The sequence below is a fragment of the Oncorhynchus keta genome, chromosome 17, assembly GCF_023373465.1.
Source record: "Oncorhynchus keta strain PuntledgeMale-10-30-2019 chromosome 17, Oket_V2, whole genome shotgun sequence".
In the NCBI taxonomy this organism is placed as follows: Eukaryota; Metazoa; Chordata; class Actinopteri; order Salmoniformes; family Salmonidae; genus Oncorhynchus; species Oncorhynchus keta.
In genome coordinates, this window is record NC_068437.1 from 45,804,755 (window position 1) to 45,825,742 (window position 20,988).

At 43.6% G+C, this 20,988-nt stretch overlaps 1 pseudogene; it reads right to left on the bottom strand.

Annotated features, from left to right (window-relative positions):
• Window positions 1-241: 241 nt before the first annotated feature.
• LOC118395933 (BTB/POZ domain-containing protein kctd15-like) overlaps window positions 242-20,988 on the bottom strand; it is a 24,363-nt pseudogene continuing 3,616 nt past the window's right edge.

Consider the following 20,988-nt stretch of genomic DNA (forward strand, 5'->3'; position numbering starts at 1 on the left):
AGTCCAGAGGTGACTGACCGTTTCCCTTGGAAACGGCAGCAGAAAGAGTTCCATGGACTATTTGAGTCTCAATAGAATCACAACCTTCTCACATCTCGCTTGCCCAATAAACATTGCCATTGGCACATGATATTCCCAAGCATAAAGAGTCCTCCTTCAGTGTTTTGTGTAGATAGGACCTGGAGATGAGCACTGGGGTTGTTGAACATCTTATCTCAGGGGTCCCTCTGTTCCTCCTGACCTAGTCCAGAGGCTCCTGTTTGATCCGGATAGTGGTGGTGGTGCCGATGGACTGACCCCTGTGGAGCTCGCGACACAAGACGTACTCGCTGAACTGGGAGGAGTCAACTCCGCCACCACACGACGCCCTCATGCTGAAGCCCTTCTGGAACAACCTCTCCAGAACCTACAGGGAGCACAGGACAGACAGACAGAGAGAGAAAGACAGACAGGAGCTTTAGACATTTGACATTAGTTAATCCAAACTATTTGTATAGCACTTTCAATACAGGTAACAAGAGGGTTCACTTCATAAAATAAAAGTACAAACCAGGAAACAAATACAGGAGGAAGGACAATTAAAATCATTGCAATCATACATTACAAGTATCTTTATAAAAGTGTGTCTTGAATAGGGATTTAAAAACAGGCACTGAATCTACAAGCCTGATCTCCCCTGGAAGACCATTCCAAAGTTCAGGGGCCCTAATTGCAAATGCCTGGTCTCCTTTCATTTTCAACCTAGACTTTGGAATGGTCAACAGTGCCTGCCAGAGGATCTCAGGCTGCACAGGTATAGTGCGGAGTATGCTATTGTTTGGTATACCCTCTTCCTTATACGTATGACGGATTTGACCTAGAACTACACAGCACCTGAACTTAGTTGAGCCGACAGCACTCAAAGATAAGCTTTGAGTTTAGAACTGGTTATGCAAAGTGACTGGAGTGAGTCTATCTGCCATGTTACTGAGATTAGTTTGAGTCTTCAGCATTACTGGATGACCTGATCTGCTCTGCAGTGTAACATAACAGAGTTGACCTGGAAGGAACCACATCATAACAGAGTTGACCTGAAAGACACCACATAACAGAGTTGACCTGGAAGGAACCACATAACAGAGTTGACCTGGAAGTAACCACGTCATAACAGAGTTGACCTGGAAGTAACCACGTCATAACAGAGTTGACCTGGAAGGAACCACATTATAACAGAGTTGACCTGGAAGGAACCACATCATAACAGAGTTGACCTGAAAGACACCACATATCAGAGTTGACCTGGAAGGAACCACATCATAACAGAGTTGACCTGAAAGACACCACATATCAGAGTTGACCTGGAAGGAACCACATCATAACAGAGTTGACCTGAAAGACACCACATATCAGAGTTGACCTGGAAGGAACCACATTATAACAGAGTTGACCTGGAAGGAACCACATCATAACAGAGTTGACCTGAAAGACACCACATAACAGAGTTGACCTGGAAGGAACCACATTATAACAGAGTTGACCTGGAAGGAACCACATCATAACAGAGTTGACCTGAAAGACACCACATATCAGAGTTGACCTGGAAGGAACCACATCATAACAGAGTTGACCTGGAAGGAACCACATAACAGAGTTGACCTGGAAGGAACCACATAACAGAGTTGACCTGAAAGACACCACATATCAGAGTTGACCTGGAAGGAACCACATCATAACAGAGTTGACCTGAAAGACACCACATATCAGAGTTGACCTGGAAGAAACCACATCATAACCGAGTTCACCTGGAAGGAACCACATAACAGCGCTGACCTGGATGGAAACATTATACATTGACCTGGAAGGAACCACATCCAGTTGACCTGAAAGACACCACTGAGTGACCTGGAAGCATCATAACCGAGTTCACCTGGAAGGAACCACATAGCCATTGACCTGAACGGAAAACGGACGGATAACATGTGTGGGGTCCTGGTTCCAGCCGGCGTTCACCGAGTTACACATGACGTCTCCGGTCTCGGGGAAGATCTCCTCAATGAGCACCTTCTCCCCGCTGAGGGCAATTCTCTCACCCAGGTCAGGGGTCACTCGGACCACCAGGCACTCGCAGGGCCGGCTCTTCTGGCCCTCCCGCTCTGTCAGCCAGCGCTCCAGCTCGCGGACCATGGGTGTCAGCTGGTAGTAGCGAGCCTCCTCGTATAGCTGGGGGAAGTCCTGCCATAGTAGAAACAAACACATACTGTTGAAGCAAGGATACATACTGTACACACAACACACACGTGCACACAAACGCAAGAAAGCATAGATGCACCGACAAACACACACACTAATGTTCATAAACAAACTGGTATGGGCACAGCCTGGATGTCTGCTAGATGTGGTTATTTGTCAGCCAACTGCTTTGTCATAGTCCAGATAGATAAACGTGTTTAACTTGATAACAACAAAGGATTTAACTAATAGACTGCCTGGAATCAAAGCTAATTTAACGATAATACACACACAGGGTTTGAATTTCAGGATACCCCGAGGTGTTGTGCACTATTGTAATATATAGTGCATTCAAAGTATTAAACATATCAGTAACACTTTACTTGAAGAGAACCTAAAGACGGCAAAACACAATTTCAACTCACACAGACGGCATCCCCAGCCGCATCCTCAGAGCAGGCGCAGACCTGCTGGCTGGTGTGTTTACGGACATATTCAATCCATCCTTATCCCAGTCTGCTGTTCCAACATGCTTCAAGAAAGCCACCATTGTTCCTGTTCCCAAGAAAGCTAAATGACTACCGCCCCGTAGCACTCACTTCCATCATCATGAAGTGCTTTGAGAGACTAGTCAAGGACCATATCACCTCCACCCTACCTGACACCCTAGACCCACTCCAATTTGCCCAATCGGTCCACAGACGACGCAATCGCAATCACACTGCACACTGCCCTAACCCATCTGGACAAGAGGAATACCTATGTAAGAATGCTGTTCATCGATTACAGCTCAGCATTTAACACCATAGTACCCTCCAAACTCGTCATTAAGCTCAAGAGCCTGGGTCTAGACCCGCCCTGTGCAACTGAACCCTGGACTTCCTGACGGGCCGCCCCCAGGTGGTGAGGGTAGGTAACAACATCCCCAACCCGCTGATCCTCAACACTGGGGCCCCACAAGGGTGCGTTCTCAGCCCTCTCCTGTACTCCCTGTTCACCCACGACTGCGTGGCCATGCACGCCTCCAACTCAATCATCAAGTTGGCAGACGACACTACAGTGGTAGGCTTGATTACCAACAACGACAAGACGGCCTACAGGGAGGAGATGAGGGCCATCGGAGTGTGGTGTCAGGAAAATAACCTCACACTCAATGTCAACAAAACAAAGGAGATGATCGTGGACTTCAGGAAACAGCAGAGGGAGCAGCCCCCTATCCACATCGACGGGACAGTGGTGGAGCGGGTGGAAAGTTTTAAGTTCCTCAGCGTACACATCACAGACAAACTGAAATGGTTCACCCACACAGACAGCATGGTGAAGGCGGCGCAGCAACGCCTCTTCAACCTCAGGAGGCTTTAGAAATTCGGCTTGTCACCAAAAATACTCCCAAACTCCACCCACAACCGTAAGGCTCTCCAGAGGGTAGTGAGGTCTGCACAACGCATCACCGGGGCAAACTACCTGCCCTAAAGGACACCTACACCACCCGATGTCACAGGAAGGCCAAAAAGATCATCAAGGACAACAACCACCCGAACCACTGCCTGTTCACCCCACTGTCATCCAGAAGGCGAGGTCAGTACAGGTGCATCAAAGCAGGGACCGAGTGACTGAAAAACAGCTTCTATCTCAAGGCCATCAAACTGTTAAACAGCCACCACTAACATTGAGTGGCTGCTGCCAACATACTGACTCAACTCTAGCCACTTTAATATGGAAAAATGTATGTATTAAATGTATCACTAGCCACTTTAAACAATGCCACTTTATATAATGTTTACATACCATACATTACTCATCTCATGTGTATACTGTACTCTATACCATCTACTGCATCTTACCAATGCCGTTCGGCCATCACTAATTCATATATTTTTCATTCCTTTACACTTATTCATTCCTTTACACTTGTGTGTATAAGGTCGTTTTTGTGAAATTGTTAGGTAAGATTACTTGTTAGATATTACTGCATGGTCGGAACTAGAAGCACCAGCATTTCGCTACACTCGCATTAACATCTGCTAACCATGTGTGTGTGACAAATCAAATTTGATTTGATTTAAAGTACACACATATTTCCTTCTGTTGAATGTCTTGTGATGGATTCATTTATACCAAATGTTTATCTCCACACAGAAAACATATCTGTACATCTCACCCCCCTTGTCTTTTCCCCTTGCATGCTCAATACTATTGCAGCACACATGCACGGCAAGTGGTACCGATGCACCAAGTCTGGAACCAACAGGACCCTGAACAGCTTCTACCCCCCCAGCCATAAGACTGCTAAATAGTTAGTTAAATTGTTAACCAATAGCTACCTGGACTATCTGCATTGACCCTTTTTGCACTAATCTCTTTTGACTCATCACATTTGATTTGACACACACACACACACACACACACACACACACACACACACACACACACACACACACACACACACACACACACACACACACACACACACACACACACACACACACACACACACACACACAGCCACAGCAGACACAGCAGACACTTCTGTTCATAACTACTGCGTGAGAGATAAAGAGAGAGCTGCTTATTTTTCCCTCTACATTTGCTCCAAACTGCTTCTGACATCAGCCATACACAGAGCTGCTACCCCCTCAGGCTCCTCTCTGTATCAAAGCCTGCCTCCTTAGCTCCCCTCCGTTCGTAGGCTTGAAGCGAGGGATAGATGTGTTTTATAAAAGAAGGCTCTATCTGCAGGGCACTTTAGTCATCCTGGGCAAAGCACAGAATAACACAGCTACACTAACTACAGAGAGAGAGAGAGATGAGTGAGATGCCAGATACACAACCACACACACATATGTAAGCACTCTTGCGCGCACACACACGCACACACACACACATCAATTTAGAAAAATACACAGTGTCCCTGCTTCCAGCCATGCAGAATCGACCCCTGTAGGAGCCCAGGGCGAAATGGAGACCTGATTAAAGTGTCAGAAAGCTACAGAGTTTACACACACTGAGAGCATATAGAGGTAGGTACACAGTGATAGAATGAAGATAAAGATGTGTTTCTGGGCACAGCAGGATAATTGTATGACTTTATAGTCATGTTTGCATTTGCCTGACCATCCTGAAATCTCTGTGAGAGATACTATGATTGTAATTGTTTGTATATGTGGAAATGAGGTGCCTCTGGTTCAGACTGTGTTAGCCCGCTGAACAACAGCCTAGTCATTAGCTCAAAGAAATAACAAGTCTTCATGGCTATTGCAAGTTACCTTATTACACGAGCATAGTTCAACCAAACCACCTTTGTTAGACATACAGTACATAATGTCATGTATTTGAGCTGGAAGAGAGCTGTCCTGTAGTGTGTACTGTACCTTGAAGTCCTCTGGGAGCAGTAGTTTGCAGGTCCTGAGGAAGCTGAGAATGTATCTGAATATGTCTCCATCCCTGTCGATGAAGTAGTGCTGCTTCAAACTGTCCAGTACAATCGGCTCTGTTCCATTAAACAGACGACTGATTCTGGAGAACAGAAAAAGTCAATGGTTGAGAGCTCTAAATTCATACTTTGAATGAAGTAGTACTTGAAGTATGTTTAGAGAACTGTAAAACTTGTTTCTAGTGTTTGATCATTACTTACATTGTAGGCAGGAAGTGGGCTACAACTGCATGTTGTTTATTCTAGTATAGAAAATACTAAGGGTTTACTACAACTTCTGAATCACATACTCATAATGGGTTATTTACATTTGTCCTCTCTCTCTCCCTCTCACACACCAGAAATCGATGCCAACTGATTTCTATAAGCCCAGCTCATCTTTCTACTTCTCTCCTCTCTGCCTGAAGTGGTCCTCTACTCTTCCAGCAGGATTGTCACCTCACAGCTCCAGGCTGCTCAGCCTTCTCTCTCTCTGCCTTCTCCACTCTTTCTTTGTCCTCCAAAAAGCAATTAAAATCTAGCCTTTCTTTTCTCTCCAGCCTTTTCTCTCTCTTTTTTTGCTAGATCTCTCAAAAATGATCATGGATACCAAAGTTATTGTTTCAACATGATGTTGTGTGGATTTCTATAAGTATTCTAGTAATGTATCAGTCATAATGCAGTGTCAGTATGAAGCTGTCTATGAACTTGTTGTATCGTTCAATAATATGTTATTTCTCATGAAAAAATATGGTGCCATATGCATCCCGTATTTGTATTTGTATTTATTATGGATCCCCATTAGCCAGCTACTCTTCCTGGGGTCCAGCAAAATTAAGGCAGTTTAATTGCCTTACCTAGACTCTGGGTATTGAGTGAGAGCCTGGCGGTGCCAGATGCATCCTGTAATGGCCTTACCTAGACTCTGGGTATTGAGTGAGAGCCTGGCGGTGCCAGATACATCCTGTAATGGCCTTACCTAGACTCTGGGTATTGAGTGAGAGCCTGGCGGTGTCAGATACATCCTTTAATGGCCTTACCTCGACTCTGGGTATTTAGTGAGAGCCTGGCGGTGCCAGATGCATCCTGTAATGGCCTTACCTAGACTCTGGGTATTTAGTGAGAGCCTGGCGGTGCCAGATGCATCCTGTAATGGCCTTACCTAGACTCTGGGTATTTAGTGAGAGCCTGGCGGTGCCAGATGCATCCTGTAATGGGCTTACCTAGACTCTGGGTATTTAGTGAGAGTCCCAAGGCTGCTGGTGTACATGTGTCCTCCCACATCAATGTGGACTGGGGCATTGGCTTTAGTCAGCTGGGCCGGTGATGGGATGCCCTGGGCATTCATTGGAGAAACTGGAGAACGACTCATAGACATCCTGGACATACTCCTTCCCTCCTATAGCAACACATGGAAACAGATAGTCTTTGTATTAGAAGTGTGTACTGTATCTGCCCTGAGAGTAGTAAAGTGAAAAATAGTGAGAGGTCTAATTTTCATTAAAGGCCCAGTGCAGTCAAAAACGTGAATTGACTGTGTTTTATATATACATTTCCACCTTATGAGGTTGAAATAATACTGTTCAATTGTGAAAATGATGCTAATGCCCTTTTAGTGTAAGAGCTGCTTGAAAATACTGCCTAAAATTCCAGCCTGTTTTAGTGGGATGGAGTTTTGTCCAGGCTGGTGACAACACCATGGAATAAATTAGTTAATAGACCAATAAGAAAGACAGTTCCAAACCTCTCTGCCAATAACAGCTAGTTTTCAGTTTTCCCCTCCCCACTCCCAGACAGTCCTAGTAAAATTCTTGCTTGAGAAATTGCTCTTTGCTACGAAGCTATTTTTGTTTCTATCTTTACCATTTTAATTTAAAACAATCGCAGTAAGGTACTTAATTGTTACCTAGAAATGCTTTGATATTGAGATAAAAACGGCTGCATTGGACCTTTAAAGTTAGGCGACTGATGAAGTAATGACATGAAGTAATAGCAAATGAGGTGCAAGACTGTACAGTAGTTTAGACTATAGTAGGGCTAGCAGCCAATCAGACTGTTTCAGAGATACAATAAGCATGAACGTTCCCCAATTAACATGAATACAATATTCATGGGCTGCAGACAGTAGTTGAAGTTTCCCACATTGAGGGAACAGAGGACATTCATGACCCCAGGGCACTGGGCAAAGTGCAGCTTCTGGACAAATTGAAACAACCATCCCCCCACCAAGTCTCTCCATTGTACAGAGGTTCTTTGAACCATAAAGGTGAACAGGAGGTGAACTTCATTCAGTGTTTTGCCAGGGGCAAGATGCCTGGGGCTGCTGAGCAGAACATACTGAGTCCTCGTTTCCAGGGTGTTATCTCCTCTGCTTAGCCAGAAACCAGTATTATAAGAAATCGATTTAAAAAGAAAAACATTTCATGTTATAAAACCAAAAGGAAACTACATACATTTCACCCATATTTTCCCCATATTCTGAGATGTAATAGTCCTTACTGTATCCATATTATTTCACACATGAATTCAATCAAGAACACATGTATTGAATAGAAAGAGAAACGAATAGCCTATAATAACGTTTTAAAAGCAAGTTTGGGCTTGATATACTCTAGCCTATTCCCCCAAACGCTCTCTCTTCTGACAGCACGGAAATAAACTGGGAATAACACTTTTAGGATGTAATTGGGGATTCTATCAGTCACTGAAGTTTGCGTTCTCCTGCGTTTCCGTAAAATATAACAAATATGTCACAATCCACTGGTATCCAAATAGGGCTACCGCCGGTTCACTTTTCTTGGTGTGTGGAGTCCCAACGTTTAAAAACGTTGTGGTTTAATCACGGAAAATATTCACCAACGCAATGATATTATAGAGTAGCTGTGTCTTTAAGATTCTACTGTAGTGTCAGACAGACTACATGTTCTCCACCAAATAAAACTACAAATCAAACATATTGCGTCCTTACCTGGGAGGACACGGATACAGAAGACATAGGAATCTCTTCTCCTTCCGATTTTATCTCTGTTTTTGTCTGTTGTGTCGTCGTTTGCCTTATATCCGTCTTTGTCCGAGGCTTGCTTTTTCTGATATGATGAATCCGTCGAGTTTTATGAGAAGAAAGCCAGTCCGTCTCTAAATAAAAGGAGGGCTAGTAGAATTCTTGCCCTGGGCTATTCAAACGCCCGAAGGGTAAGGATTAGTTTACAATAGAGCAGCTTTTTATCTCTCGCCTCAACTCGTTTCAAGATGAAAATGAGATCCCCCGTTTCTTATTTCACAAGTCTATTTGATTTTAAGATTTTACCAAATATATCGTGGTTTATTTCCAACGGAGAGCGGTCTGGTCTGCTGCACGGGTAACGGTGTTCGGTTCAATCTTGCTCCGTATCAGATTAGTGTCATAATTCACTCAACGGATTTACCAGTGTTAATAACTGGTAGTGTGTATTAAAAAAACATAAATGTAACTTGTTGATACAATGTCTACTAAAGGAGGCTACGGTCAATATCAATTAAACTATAAAATGATAGGTTCCGCTCAGAACTGTCGCGCAGATCTTCTCTGTCCTGTCGTATTCTCTTCTCTGGCCCCAATCAGAGGTGTCATGCCCATAGGGGGTAATGGGGCACGTGCCCCCTCAGATTTGTCCTGTTTAAAAAATAATAAAATAATAATTATATATATATATACATACACACACACACACACACACACATATATATGAAAACACATATATACATATATATATACACACACATATAAATATATAAGATGTGTTTGTTTCTCTGTAATACTACTAGTCACCTATCAATTTTAGGAAGTTGGCTTTAGCCCACATAGGTTCCCAACTTAATTACTATTTATCAAGAAGCCATTTTAGGCTCTCAATCAAATTAGAGTAACTAGCTTGTCTAACTATCTTAGCTGACATGCCTGCTGACATGGTAGACTTTAGAAAAGCAAGCAATAACTAAATGTACTGAATAAGATTTCTTTCAATCCTTTACTCAGATTTGAGCAGAGAAGCATATTTATTTTCTTCTTAAAAAGAACCACCATTGAGGAGGATTCACAGTTCAATAGGTATGCTTAGATATGCAGAAAATGTGTACTTTTTAAAAACTTAGAATTAACCACACTCATTACGGCTCTAGATTGCAGGAAAAAAAAAATGAACAATTGTCCAACTTCTGGACCGGATCACCACCCGGTTATTCTCACGTACTTTGTGCCCCATTCGATTTTTTGAGTGCATGACACCCCTGTCCCCAATAGCTAATATTCTAACATCAAACATCCCCCTGGCATTGAAGCCAAATGACATCTATCGTCATGCATTATGCCATTGCAAAAAGCCCCCTTTCAGGTGCCTCCGGTCAAATGCACCATTTCAATTATTGTGCACTGTTAGATGGAGATGTTTGCCCCCAGCACTTGCAGGCAGATCCGTTTTACTCCTCAAACACAAGCTCAGTTTGGTACGCTATTGGTAACAAAATATAGGCCAATTTCAAATCTGTTGTAATCCATCAAAATTGGTCACAGCATGATCGATCCATATGGTCACCACTTTGTGTTCCATTGCACACAGCATTGCACAGAGAAATTCCAAATGTTTGATTATTTGTGTACTTGTTTGACATTTCACTGCATTGCTATGAGCTAATGACATAAGCGTTTCGCTGCACCCACTATAACATCTGCTAAACTGTGTACACAATCAATAAACTGATTTGATTTTGAACAGCTGTGATGTCCCTTTTTGCATGCTTAGAATATTAATACAATTGAGAAAACATATCTAAAACGAATGGGAAATTGCTATACAGTACCTACACCTACTCATTGCAGGGTTTTTCTACTATTTTCAACATTGTAGAATAATAGTGAAGAGATCTGAACTATGAAATAACACATATGGAATCATGTACTAACCAAAAAGGGTAGTCACCCTTTGCATTGATGACAGCTTTTCACACTCTTGGCAATTTCTCAACCAGCTTCATGAGGTAGTCACCTGGAATGCATTTCAATTAACGGGTGCCTTGCTAAAAGTTAATTTGTGTAATTTCTTTCTTTCTTAATGCGTTTGAGCCAATCAGTTCTGTTGTGACAATATAGGGGTGGTATACAGAAGATAGCCCCAAGTCCAAATTATGGCAAGAACAGCTCAAATAAGCAAAGAGAAACAACAGTCCATTACTTTAAGACATGAAGGTCCCTCAATCTGGAACATTTCAAGAACTTTGAAAGTTTCTTCAAGTGCAGTCACAAAAACCATCAAGCACTATGAAGAAACTGGCTTTATGAGGACCTCCACAGAAAGGATGACCCAGAGTTACCTCTGCTGCAGAGGATAAGTTCATTAGAGTTACCAGCCTCAGAAATTGCAGCCCAAATAAATGCTTCACAGAGTTCAAGTAATAGACACATCTCAACATCAACTGTTCAGAGAAGACTGCGTGAATCAGCCCTTCATGGTCGAATTGCTGCAAAGAAACCACGACTAAAAGACACCAATAATTAGAAGAATAGTTGCTTGGGCCAAGAAACACAGAAACAGTCCAGATGTGAGATTTTTGGTTCCAACCGCCGTGTCTTTGTGAGACGCAGAGCAAGTGATCAGAGGATCTCCGCATGTGTGGTTCCCACCGTGAAGTGTGGATGAGGAGGTGTGATGGGGCTTTGCTGGTGACACTGTCAGTGATTTATTTAGAATTCAAGGCACACTCCCACAGCATTCTGCAGTGATATGTCATCCCATCTGGTTTGCGCTTAGTGTGGCTATAATTTGTTTTTCAACAGGACAATAACCCAACACACTTTCAGGCTGTGTATGGGGCTATTTGATCAAGAAGAAAAGTGATGGAGTGCTGCATCAGATGACCTGGTCTCCACAATCACCAGACCTCAACCCAATTGAGATGGTTTGGGATGAGTTGGACTGCAGAGTGAAGGAAAAGCAGCCAACAAGTGCTCAGCATATGTGTGAACTCCTTCAAGACTGTTTGAAAAGCATTCCTCATGAAGCTGGTTGAGAGAATGCCAAGAGTGTGTAAAGCTGTCACAATGGCAAAGGGTGGCTACTTTGAAGAATCCCAAATATAAAATATATTTTGATTTGTTTAACAAGTGTTTTAGTTACAACATGATTCCATATGTCTTATTTCATAGTGTTGATGTCTTCACTATTTTTCTACTATGTAGAAAATAGTAAAAATAAAGAAAAACTTTTGAATGAGTAGATGTGTCCAAACTTTTGACTGGTACTGTATACAGCACAGATATACATTTCCCATAGTTTTAGATTTATTGTCAACTAGTTTTTCTCAATTGTATTAATATTCTAAGGATGCATGACAAAACATTTTGAGAGCACACAACAAAATAATATCTGGCATAAAAATGAACCTGAAAAATAATTATAGGCTCGCCTAACTGAACCATTTCAAGCATTGCCCAATGCATTTCCTCTCTTATGAAGCTATGGGTGAGAAGGATGGAATGGACATAAAATACATTGCTTTATTAATTTCCAATGTATTTTTTTACATGAAAGTCATGTGTTCTCTTCATCGGTTTAATCAAACTAGGAAATAGAGCAATCCATACACACAACGTCTGTTCAACACCAAGACTCCAGTGTTAAATCCTGCTATTCCATTTGTTTTTGCCCCAGGGTGATGCTGTGCATGTGTCTTACTCTGCATTAGTGCAAACCAACAGAAGGACTTGATTCTGTCCCTGTTCCAAATGGCACCCTATTCTCTTTATAATGCACTATTTCTGACCAGATCCCATAGGGCTTTGATCAAATGTAGTGCACTAGATAGGGAATAGGGTGTCATTTGGGACATACAATTATCTTTTTACTACTTAAAAGAAACCCTGCAGTTAGTTCAATTAGATGACGTATGAGAAAGATGTTGTGAATTTACAGATTTAAATAGCTGGCAAAGTCACCCCAGGCACTGGCAGTTCATTTTCTTAATTTATTAATTTTATGCTGAATGTCTGATGTGAGAAGGATGTGGAAAGAGAAGAAACAGATCAGTTGTCTTTATGTCCTAAGAGCTGATAGCTCAAATGAAATATATCTTCTCATTTCCTATGCTCCAATACAAGGCAGCAGAGTGCCCCCCTCCAGACACTGGGGGGAGGGGGCCTGCAGCCCCCCAGGACTAGGGGAGTGAGGCATGGCTCTATTGTACACGGAACATTTTGAAATGAATTAAAACTGTCATATTTCTGTCACTTCCTTAAACCAGATGTGGAAAAACAACAAATAAATGTTTTGTTGAAGTGGCTTGTTAATCAAGGTAATGGTGCTTGAAAACCCAAACAAAAATATACATGTATATTGGCAGTGTTAAGGCTAGGGGATTTAAATACAACACTTCTGCACAGACATGTAGAACAATTGTACATTAACTCTTTACACTTAGTGTCATCATCTGTACTGTAACGAGGCCCATACAATTACCCAGAAAACCTCAAACACATGTTTCAATGTACATTACCAACAGATTCAAATATCATGAACCGTCAGATACATCTAGAAGGCCATATATGATGAACCGAGATATTATACAGTTATGCCACTCAACTCTATATATTTTCCCTGTGTTTCTGTATTTTAGAAATATATTCTAACAAGTCTATTGCATGCAAAATACAAAACAAGTAGAAAGAGATATCTTGTTGATTGTTGAGAGGATGTTGTATGTAGGCTGTATGCCAGTAAATAAAAGTGCATTTGACAAAAAGTACATCAGTTTTAACACTATAAAAAGCGTTACGACTAAAAGCTGTATAACCACAGGGCTTCATGAGTGGCGCAGCGGTCTAAGGCACTGCATTGCAGTGCTTGAGGTGTTACTATAGAAACAGGTTCGATCCTAGGCTGTGTCACAGTCGGCCGTGACAGGGGAACCATGAGGCGGCGCACAATTGGTCGCCAGCTTGACGGTGTTTCCTCTGACACATTGGTGCGGCTGGCTTCCGAGTTAAGTGAGCAGTGTGTCAAGAAGCAGTGCGGCTTGGCAGGGTCGTGTTTTGGAGGACGCATGGCTCTCTACCTTCGCCTCTCCCGAGTCCGTAGGGAAGTTGCAGCAATGGGACACTACGAGTTAGATATGATGAATTTGAGAAGAAAAAAAATCTGTACAACCTATGCTCAAAGTAATCAAATCATAATTTTAACCAGACATAAATAAGAAATACATCAGTGTCTGTAGTGCTTATTCAAATCCCGCAAGATTACAATCTCTTCCTTAGTGTTCATATTAATAAATCTCAAATGAATCATCTCAACCCGGCACTCCAGCCAGTACCTTGGTACAGAAAGGGCTTGGGGTAGTTAAACATCAGATAATCCATGTAGTAAACGTCATAGACTCTGTCTGTCCATGCTGTTCAAAGTACATCTGAGCAACGGTGGAATCAGTCCTTTCTGCCTTGACGTTGGCAGGCATCCAATGCTCTGTAGCAGGAAGTTGGCCTCCTCCGTCATGTTCTCAAACTTCCCGATGAAGTCGTAGTGCAGCAGGCAGGGGCTGCAGAGCTGGCTGACCGGCGTACAGTGGATGTCCATACCCACGGGTTGCCTCACATCCAACAGGTACTGGACAAACTCACTGAAGGTGACTCCATCGTCAGTCCTCAGGGCGGAGAGCTTTCCTTCCTTGAGGCATTGGTCCACCTGTTCCTATCTGGTCCCACCGGGAGATGATGGGCCGGTTTTGGCGTTTTGTTTTCTGCTCCGAACGCTGAGTGGTAGTACCAGTTGGAGCTCTCAAACTTATCATGGAAGGCCGAAACCAGCCCCTCTAAGGGCTCCCATACGAAGAGGACCTTGGTGTAGGAGCAGAGGCGCTCTGCCACACCCGCATGGTCATAGGAGTCCAGTCGGCGGACGTGGTTGGCGAAGTGGGCATCTTTGTGGGCGGTGCACCTCACAGTATTGAAGGCCTGACCTATTATTAATAAAAATATATATTAATAGTTATCTGGGGCTGTATGCATCTAGCACCTCAGAGTGGGAGTTCTGACTTCAGACGTGTTCTGCCTTTTAGATCACAATGAATTAAATTACATGGACAGGGGGACCTCTAGATCAGCCCTGAACATGATTTGCAATGAAATACAATTATACGTGTAAATCACGTACTGTAGTGACATGTACTGTAAATTAAATTAACCACTATAGTTACAATGCCTGTCCTCCAAGAAGACACGGAACACCTGAAGGCAGAACACAGGGTGTTCTGTGACACCAGGCTGGTATTTGGAGCAGACTTCCCTCAGCAGGTGGCGGCTAGACACCTGGGTTTGGGCCATGCCCTGTAACCGATGGTACTCCTCACCAGTGGGGGCACCACTAGGGGTTAGAGAACCGCAGCTTCCTGTGGCGTTTGGTGACCAGTGACCTGGGGCTCTCAGCTGGGTCTCCGGAGGTTGGAGTGACTGGGTGCGGCGGCCACTGTAATAATGGGGGCTGCCTGGGGCTAGGAATAAGGAAGCTGGGGTTAGAGGACATCTCTTCCCCTCGGCATTTGATGAGGTATTCCTGATCGGGAGACTGAACTTGAGTTCCTTTACGTTACCACAATCACACCATGAGTAGTTAATCATGAGACATACCCCTCCACCTCTGTGTTTCCCAGAGAGTTCCTTCTTCCTGTCCGCGCGATGAACGAAGAACCATGCTAGCTGTATGGACAGGGACATTATATCCCTAGAAAGCCATGATTCCGTAAAAGAGAGTATGTTACAGTCCCTTATGTCTCCCTGGAAGGAGATCCTCATCCTGAGCTTGTCTACTTTATTGTCCAGGGACTGAACGTTAGTGAGTAATATCCTCTGAAGACAGGAACCCTACTTCTCCTCCCTCTTCTCTAGCACCAATGTTTTGGTAGAGCACCCTGGATAAATGGGGTTTCCTCGGTAAGTTCAAACAAAAGATCCAAGTCAGGTGAGTGACCGCCAATCTAATTCCCCAAAGTTATTTGTCTGCAAGTAATAATGCCAGAAAATATATTTTTTTTAATGGATAGATGGCAGCATTCGAGCAAAACTGAAAATGTGAACCACCACATTTAACCACGGCAAGGTGACTGGGAACATGGACGTGTACACTAAGTGTACATAACATTAAGGACACCTTCCTAATATTGATTTGCGACCCCCCTTTTCTCCAAAAGTCTTGAAGGAGTTCCCACATATGCTGAGCACTTGTTGGATGCTGTTCCTTCACTCTGCGGTCCAACTCATCACCAATCATCTCAATTAGGTCAGGTGATTGGAGGGGCAAGGCCATCTGATGCAACACTCCATTACTCTCCTTTTTGGTCAAACAGCCCTTTACACAGCCTGGAGGTGTGTTGGGACATTGTCCTGTTGAAAACCGCAAACCAATCAATCAATCAAATGTATTTAGAAAGCCCTTCTTACACCAGTTGATGTCACTGATGTCACAATGTGCTGTACAGAAACCCAGCCTAAAACCCTAAACAGCAAGCAATGCATGTGTAGAAGCACAGTGGCTAGGAAAAACCCTCTAAAAATGCCAGAACCTAGGAAGAAACCTAGAGAGGAACCAGGCTATGAGGGGTGGCCAGTCCTCTTCTGGCTGTGCCGGGTGGAGATTATAACAGAACATGGCCAAGATGTTCATAGATGACCAGCATATTAATAATCACAGTGGTTGTTGAGGGTGCAACAGATTAGCACCTCAGGAGTAAATGTCAGTTGGCTTTTCATAGACAATCATTCAGAGTATCTCTACCGCTCCTGCTGTCTCTAGAGAGTTGAAAACAGCAGCTCTGAGACAGGCATGTCCGGTGAATAGGTCAGGGTTCCATGGAGCAGCAGCACGGCCAGGTGGACTGGGGACAGCAAGGAGTCATCAGGCCAGGTAGTCCTGAGGCATGGCCCTAGGGCTCAGGTCCTCCTCCGAGAGAGAGCGAGAGAGAAAGAAAGAAAGAAAGAAAGCGAAAAAGAGAGGAAGAGAGAGCATTCTTCAATTCACACAGTACACCGGATAAGACAGGAGAAATACTCCAGATATAACAGACTGATGCACTATCGAGAGAATCCTGTTGGGCTGTATTTCCGCATGACAATTGCAGGGCTCTCCAGAGGGTAGTGGGGTCAACCCAATGCATCATCAGGGGCACACTGCCTGTCATCCAGGACATCTACAGCACCTGGTATCACAAGAAGGCCAAGAAGATAGTCAAGGACTTTAGCCACCCGAGCCACAGCCTGTTCATCCTGCTACCATCTAAAAAGGTGAGTTCAGAACAGGTGCATCAAAGCTGGGACTGAGATACTGTAAACAGCTTCCATCTCCAGGCCATCAGACCGTTAAACACTCACCAATAGCCAGCCTCCGCCCAGTACCCTGACCTGAACCTTAGACACTGTCCCTCTCCGACTATCACCTGGTAGAGTAGCCTGCACTTTTCTATGACTGTACATTGCAGTTTAGTTACACTGCTTATACTCACCACATATTTATGGATATAATGGATTCTTTTGTCAGTCTAATATATCTACTGCTGTATATTCTAAGTATATTGTGTGTAAATACACAGATTGCATTTGGATTATACTGTTATAGTGCTATTTGGGGCGTTAGCTCATTTAATTTGTGCCGATGTTTCTTGATTTCTTCTTGTTTTTTTCCATTCTGATTAACTTCAGTTGGTGCTAAATACGGCTGCTAGAATCCTGACTAGAACAAAAAATTTGATCATATTACTCCAGTGTTAGCCTCTCTACACTGGCTTCCTGTCAAAGCAAGGGCTGATTTCAAGGTTTTACTGCTAACCTACAAAGCATTACATGGGCTTGCTCCTACCTATCTCTCTGATTTGGTCCTGCCGTACATACCTACACGTACACTACGGTCACAAGACGCAGGCCTCCTAATTGTCCCTAGAATTTCTAAGCAAACAGCTGGAGGCAGGGCTTTCTCCTATAGAGCTCCATTTTTATGGAACGGTCTGCCTACCCATGTCAGAGACGCAAACTCGGTCTCAACCTTTAAGTCTTTACTGAAGACTCATCTCTTCAGTGGGTCATATGATTGAGTGTAGTCTGGCCCAGGAGTGGGAAGGTGAACGGAAAGGCTCTGGAGCAACGAACCGCCCTTGCTGTCTCTGCCTGGCCGGTTCCCCTCTTTCCACTGGGATTCTCTGCCTCTAACCCTATTACAGGGGCTGAGTCACTGGCTTACTGGGGCTCTCTCATGCCGTCCCTGGAAGGGGTGCGTCACCTGAGTGGGTTGATTCACTGATGTGGTCATACTGTCTGGGTTGGCGCCCCCCCCTTGGGTTGTGCCATGGCGGAGATCTTTGTGGGCTATACTCAGCCTTGTCTCAGGATGGTAAGTTGGTGGTTGAAGATGTCCCTCTAGTGGTGTGGGGGCTGTGCTTTGGCAAAGTGGGTGGGGTTATATCCTTCCTGTTTGGCCCTGTCCGGGGGTGTCCTCGGATGGGGCCACAGTGTCTCCTGACCCCTCCTGTCTCAGCCTCCAGTATTTATGCTGCAGTAGTTTATGTCGGGGGGCTAGGGTCAGTTTGTTATATCTGGAGTACTTCTCCTCTCCTATTCGGTGTCCTGTGTGAATCTAAGTGTGCGTTCTCTAATTCTCTCCTTCTCTCTTTCTTTCTCTCTCTCGGAGGACCTGAGCTCTAGGACCATGCCCCAGGACTACCTGACATGATGACTCCTTGCTGTCCCCAGTCCACCTGACCGTGCTGCTACTCCAGTTTCAACTGGTCTGCCTTATTATTATACGACCATGCTGGTCATTTATGAACATTTGAACATCTTGGCCATGTTCTGTTATAATCTCCACCTGGCACAGCCAGAAGAGGACTGGCCACCCCACATAGGCTGGTTCCTCTCTTGGTGTCTTCCTCGGTTTTGGCCTTTCTAGGGAGTTTTTCCTAGCCACCGTGCTTCTACACCTGCATTGCTTGCTGTTTGGGGTTTTAGGCTGGGTTTCTGTACAGCACTTTGAGATATCAGCTGATGTACGAAGGGCTATATAAATACATTTGATTTGATTGGATTTGATTTGTATCCTTGATTAACATTTTACTGCATTGTTAGGAGCTAGTAATAAGCATTTCACTGTAATCCACCAACAAACTTTGATTTGATCTTTACAGAGGATGGATATAGTGGTTGTGCCTCAAGAAACCAATAGATGGAGTCATTACATTATTTTCAGTGAACTGTGCTATCAGAAGCTCAGTGAGCTGAATGTAACCAGGCATCAGATCTGATCCAGTAATCTCACCTTTTGAATTGGCCACCTTGTAGAAACCATGCACTTCACACCTTGACAGAGAGAAAAAAAGTTAGAGTTAGAGAGATTGATAGAATCCTACATTACGTATTACCAAAAGTATTTTGCTGGTAATCTCTAGCCGAGCTGAAATAGTTACCAAGAGTAGTGTGAAAGTAACAGAAAGATGAAGTGAGGTTACTGTCAACCACAAAGCACAACACCGCACCTAAACAACACTTAAATTACCATCCACCTATCACGGTTCATCAACACTTTCACTTACTGTACTGTTCTACTGTTGAGTTACGGAGAACAAATTATATTTTTTCCAATGCAGCCTTGCCAAGTGATATTCTTCCAACTGGGAAATGTGACAATGCATAATAGGAAAGAAATCATTACAGGAGTGGGGATGTCAAAAGTGCCTTTGTCATAACAAATCATATTTATTTGAGCAGAACTGAAAATCAGCCTCAAACAAAGCAAGATTCATTACAGGGGAATACAAGAGTCACTACACAGTTTGACAACAGTCAAGGGATGCACAGAACAGTTTGAAATGTCTTTCACATTGTGATGATAAATCTGTCATAGAATAACTAATACATTCTTTGCGGAAGAGACAGCCAAGAGAGAGAGGAAAACATCATTAGTCAGCATAATAGATGTTCAAGACATTACATGGATATTAAAAATATTGCTCGTGAGAAACACACAGTGTACAAAACATTAAGGAGACCTTCCTAATATTGAGTCCCCTCTTTTTGCCCTCAGAACAGCTTCAATTAGTCAGGGCATGGTATTGAAAGCATTCCACATGGATGCTGGCTCATGTTGACTCCAAAGCTTCCCACAGTTGGATCAAGTTGGCTAGATGTCCTTTGGGCAGTGGACCATTCTTGATACACACGGGAAACCGTGTTGCAGTTCTTGACACCAACCGGTGCACCTGGGACCTGGCACCTACTACCACACACCATTCAAAAGGCACTTAAATTTGTGTCTTGGCCACTCACGCTATGAATGGCACACAAACAATCCATGTCTCAATTGTCTCAAAGCTTAAAAATCCTTATTTAACCTGTCTCTTCCACTTCATCTACACTGATTGAACTGGATTTAGCAAGTCACATCAATATGGGATCATAACTTTTAACTGGATTCACTTGGTCAGTCTGTCATGGAAAGAGCAGGTGTCCATAATGTTTAAACTAAGGGGTCTAGCCCAAACCATTATTCCTCCTCCACCAAAGTTTTACACTTGGCACTATGCATTGGGGCAGGTAGCGTTCTCCTGGCATCCGCCAAACCATGATTTGTTGATCGGACTGACAGATGGTGAAGCATGATTCATCACTCCAGAGAATGCGTTTCCATTGCTCCAGAGTCCAATGGCGGCAAGCTTTACACCACTCCAGCCGACTCTTGGCATTGCACATGGTGATCTTAGGCTTGTTTGCAGATACTAGGCCATAGAAACCCATTTAAAGAAGCTCCCGACAAATAGTTATTGTGCTGACGCTGCTTCCAGAGGCAGTTTGGAACTCGGTAGTGAGTGTTGCAACTGAGAACAGATGATTTTTACGCTCTACATGCTTCAGCAATCGAGGCTTCAGTTCTGTGAGCTTGCCACTTTGCGGCTGAGCCGTTGTTGCTCCTAGATCTTTCCACTTTACAATAACAGCACTTACAGTTGACCGGGGCAGATCTAGGAGACAAACTGACTTGTTGGAAAGGTGGCATCCTATGTCGGTGCCACGTTGAAAGTCACTGAGCTCTTCCGTAAGTGTTAGGTGTGTATAAGGGAGGCGAAGTCCGGTGCAGGAGATCAGAGTGAAATATGTAGGCGCACTTTAATTCCGTTCCACAAATGACATAATGAACAATCAACGTGCCAAAATAACACGGAAACAATAATAAAGTATAGCGCCAGATAAAACACCATCAAACAATAAACAATTGCACACAAAGACAAGTAGGGGAACAGAAAACTAAATACATTCAGTATGATAAGGGAATGAAAACCAGGTGTGTATGGAACAAGACAAAACAAATGGAAAG